Consider the following 5,138-nt stretch of genomic DNA (forward strand, 5'->3'; position numbering starts at 1 on the left):
TCTGTAAAGCACCAGGAATGGAATCTGCTGGAGATCAGCATCTGCCCCAACTGCTGAGTGATCAGGAGAGAGCTGGCCAGGTAATACATTAGAAGAAGGGGTTACTAGGCAAATAAATTGGTAAATTTGCCTTCTTCAAAAATACTATCTTCGTGTCATTCTCTTGCTGGGCAGTAAGTAATGTGAGGGATCTCCCACGGAGGTCAACGATAACGTACCTTTGAAGGAAGCCTATTTAAAGGGAGCGGAAGGCAGTTGTTTGTTTTATAAAGGGGCGATGGGCATCCCCAAAAATCTGCAAGGAACAGAAACAAAAGGCAGATGCAACCACTTCCTATACAACTAGAAAAGAGGCACCACGGAAAGGACTGGCCCAACGGGAAGAGTGGAACCGATGCGCCCCTTTTTCCCTTCTCTCTGTGACAAGCAGGTGACACAAGCCAGGCAGGTATCTCCCTAAAGAACAGGTCCTGGGTTTAATTCCCAAGTCCACCTCAAATGTTTTTGAGGCTGGCAGGGAAAGACACCTTGCCGAGGAGCCTTTGTTTCGTGCTAGGCCCATTGGACCACGGCCCTCACAGGAGGATGAGCGGGAAATCTCTCTGTGGGTTGCTTAGTTAATTGCATCGCCCAGGGAATGGCTATCAAATGCGTTTGAGCAGGGCGACTGGGAGAAAAACACCACTCGCTTGCATATTGGTCAGATGCTATTGGAGATTGGTTAATAAGTCTGGCAAGTAGGAAAAATTGGGTAAAGCGTAGCACTCCATGAGTGTGAGAAGATCTATTAAATATTAATTTCTGCATATATTAATTAGACAATACTTTACAAGTAAACTTTCCTTTTCCTTTCCGAGGAACAGCAAGAAGGAATTCAAAAGCGCGGGATAAATTCAGTGTCTTGTTCAATCTTCAGGCAGCTTTGAAGAGGGGCGCTGGAGTCCGGCTGCAGATGGCTGGAGTGGGAAGAGGAATGGGAGGGTGAAATGCTACGCTTTGCCTTTAAGGGCTCAAAATAAACTGGAACATAAGGTGGAGGGTTTCCTGGGCTGCTGCGGCCTTCAGCCTTTGCAAATGCAGTATTATATAATTCCTTTCATATATGTATCAAGTTTCATCTTAAGATCTTTTGCCACCATTATTCCCACTGGGAAGCTGTTCCCAGAACCTTCTTCTGATTTTCATGCTAAATATATTTGTGACTGGTTTGTATCCATTTATTCTTGTGCCAGCACGGGCCTTAAATAGCTCCTGCTCCACAGCATTTACCCTTTGTGCGCCTACCGGCAGAGATGTCCCTCTTGGCCGTTGTCTGGATACGCTAAGCTAAGCTGAGCTCCCCTAACTCTCATCTCAGCAGTGCCTTGCTGCTCCAGTTTCATTATTATTCATTTCTCTTCGATACAGATGACCAGAATGGCATGCAGCGTTCCCCAGGGTATCTTGCCAGCGCCAAGGACAATGGTGTTAATCCCTTCCACACTCTGCTAGGAGCATTGCTCCCGAGACCTCTTGGGGCCTTGTTTTCCTGATCGCATTGGCAGCTCGTACTTATTTCGGGATCAACTCATGTGTGCACGCTGCAACTGTACTGTTCCTTTCCCAAGCTTCAAATGTACGAAATGAACCCGTGAAACGTATTCCTAGGTCCTGGGCTCGGCGGTTATCCGTAGACAAATACAGATGTGGCTAGCAAATCAAGGCTGTCTTTGAAAACATCTCTGAAAGTCCTCAAGTCCTGCGACTGCCCTCTCTTTCTAACATCCGCCTACGTATTGGTCGCTAGGGAGTTGATAGGGCTTACTTGAAAGTCCTTTTGCTAGGTTCCCGATTCCAAGTCGGGCCAAGGCTAAAAAGCAGTCTGAGCAGGAGGCATCGACCAGCGACCGTTGTGTCAGCAAGGCCTGGGGCAGATTTTCATCACAGCGCGCAGCGACGATCTTTGTAACGACAGCCGCTGCTGGAGTCACACGAGCCAACACGCAGGACTGTGCCAGCAATGGGCAGGATAGGGAAGGAGAACATCATCGTGCCACCGTCAGTGTTCATGCCTCCATCTTCAGCGCCGCGTACAGGTGAGGGCCCACTTTAAAAATTTGGCTAGAGGTCTATAAAATCTGAAGTCACTGGGGAGGTTGGACAAGGACTGCTTGCTTTGCCATTTCTTCAGTACAAAATGTAGGGCTCCAGGTGAGACTAGCTGGCCACAGTTTCACAACAACAGAGGTAATTAGCGTCACAGTGTGAAGTTAAACTGTGGGACTTGGCTACAGAATGCCCAAAGTTTTTGAGGGAAGAGTAGACAAATTTGTGAAAAAAATTGGCTATAAAATACAACGCATCCCATGACTTGGGAAGTCTTTGATCAGCAAGTTGGTGAAGCGCTGGGGAAAGACCACTCTGTGCTTTTGCCCCATGACGAAGCTGTTCCTGGGCATCCCCTTTCCCCCAGCTTGTTCTTCAACTTCCCTGTCTCTCATGTGGTCCTTCCCATGCGCTTTGCTGTGCTTTCTGTTTACCTCATTTCGTCCCTGTTCCCTCTCTTTGTGCTTTGTTGTTCCCCGTGTCTTGCAAACGCCCTTCCTACCTCCAACCACCACAGACCCCTCTGATCGTAACACACCACTCCCCTCCCCTCTTGCTCCTGTGCAGTCACTGGCAAAGCTCGGGTCAGCCTGCACTGACTGGAGAATGAAGTTCACCAAAAATAATTCATTTCATAGCAAAGCACCCAGCGGTCAAAAGCAAAAATGCGTGTATGCCCGGCGGCCTTCACCTTCCCTTCTCCGATGAGATTTCTGACTACACTGGGTCCCTTTGGTGGCATTCTGGTCCTGTATCCAAGAGCTGCAATCTCCTGGAGTCCAACCAAGTCATCCGTACACTCGATTGGAAATTCTTCAGTCTGGGGGGAAATTTGCCATCTCATTTTTCAATACCAGTCAAAAAAAAAAAAAACAACCCTAATATTATCATTTTCCACAGCTGCAAAACCAAAATTGATAAAAGAACATGCCGGACGAGTTCCAACTCATGCTACCACTTTCTAGATCTGTCCTGAAGATGAGAGCGTGCTCCAAGACCCAAAGGAGCCACGGCACGCCAAGCGCTTGCCACAAAGCAGCTGCCGCAAAGACCTTTTTTTTCTCCAGTCTAAACCCGTGGTTTCCAGTAGGTTTCTCTTTCAGACAGATACTTTTACTGGAAGGTGTAGATTGAAACCTAAGGCCCAAATCGCATTAACACCGGAAAGGAACAGCCAGCCAGTAGTAGGCTGGTAGCCTCTCCTCGCCGTGGCCAGCTCTGCACAGACGGGGACGCTCCGTCGGTACCAGAGGGGTGGAGACTTCATGGAGACTTCTCTAGGATCAACTTCTAGAATGAGTCAAGTCCCACGTCGAGCCCTCAGCAACGTAAAGGTTTTGAGACTCTGTATTTAGGAAAGCAGGATGAATTTGTTGTTTCTCCGTATTTTTAAGAAATATTTTTTCAAGCAGTTGTAATCTCTCAATATTTTGAGCAATAAGGACCCAAGCCAATCTACACGTTCTGCATCAACCTCGCCTTCAGCCTGACCCTGGTCAGATTCTGAGCAATCGCCTGTCTCAAAACATTTTAAAGTATTTTTCAGCAGAGGATTTCTTTCAAAGGTTACCCACCGCCACAGCTGTCAAATAGCAGTGGCAAAATGCAGGCGTCGAGCTTTTGTGGCTTGTGTGTGTTTGCATTTCTCCTTAATGGCAGCAAAAGAGATGTCACTTCTTCAAGAGTGGGAGAAAAACCAGAGGGGTCCTAAATGTTTTCCTCCAGTAATCGTAATTCGAACGCGTTTTCCTGGTGCATGAAATGCAGACAGTGAAATGATCGATTACCCCTTTCCTGTTCAAAAGGGGTGACTGCAAGATCGAGTGCAAGCCTCACATTAATAGCAAAGGCCATCATCCTCTCATTCAGTTTTAAAACATCAAAGGGAAACAGTTCACATATTCTGTACAGATTGAAAAAAAAACCTGTCTCCAAGCCTCTGACCTCCCTTACCGTCCGGGACGGGAGGAGCAGCAGCAGTGCAGCCCTTCTGCAAGCCCACGGGTGCGCTTCGGCATCGATAGGTCTATTTTCTGGTTACGTACAGTTTTTATTTGGAAGAGCTATAGCACACAAGAGAGAAGGGAAATACCGATTCGTCAGTGCTGGTGAAGAAGCAAAAGTCGTTTCAAAACTTTTTAACTTTGGGGGGTTTTGATGTGTATTAATCCAGTAAATGGAACTGAAACAGAACTGCCGGAACAGTATTTTGGTAAAACGACAATCGCTTTGAGAATGTATTTTCTTGCACGCGGATTTAATGATGGGAGCACCACGCGCCTCTGATGTGGTGACGGATGGATCGCTCCATCCATCCCGCGCGGGTCACTGGAGAGCGTGCCTGGGTTTCGGCAGGAGCAGCATCCGCTGCGGGAAGGAAATTCAGAATCACGTTCTCTACCTGAGGGGGTGCTGGTGGAGCGGGTGTGGCAGAGAAATCACCAAGCAGGCCTGCAGAGCTGCTCCGGGGGCCGGCCTGTGACAGCCGCCGGGAGCGCAGCGGACCCCGGGGTGGGTGAAACGTCTCCTGCGCGCGTGGGCAAGGGATGACTTTTAAAAACGGTCCATAATAAAATTAGCGCTGCATAGAAAATTAACTGCTCTGGCCAAACAAATTACAATCCCTGGTGAGCGGGCTGAATTTTGTTAGGGAGCCCCTGGACGATGTAGGAATGTAAGGAGGGGAGCCCTCATCGCTCCCTACGACTGCCTGAGAGGAGGGGGGAGCCGGGGGGGTCGGGCTCTGCTCCCAGGGAAGGGGCGATGGGACGAGGGGCACCGGCCTCAAGTTGTGCCAGGGCAGGGTGAGGTTGGCCATATTACAGGTAAGAAAAATCCCCAAAGACAAGGCTCTCGGGAGCAAAGCTAGGCCTGAGAGGCTTTAAAACGTCCGTGGCATTGACACAAGAGCAGAAAAGTTGAAGACGAGTTGCCAAAACTTGGGATTAATTACACTTATTACGGGGGTCCCCTCATTGTGACCCTTTTCTGGACATTTTCCTCTCGCCGTACAGTTCGAGGTTGCTCTTCCCACCACAAGCCGGCGCAGGGTA

Source organism: Egretta garzetta, unplaced genomic scaffold (genome assembly GCF_000687185.1).
Source record: "Egretta garzetta isolate BGI_Z169 unplaced genomic scaffold, ASM68718v1 scaffold234, whole genome shotgun sequence".
Classification (NCBI taxonomy): Eukaryota; Metazoa; Chordata; class Aves; order Pelecaniformes; family Ardeidae; genus Egretta; species Egretta garzetta.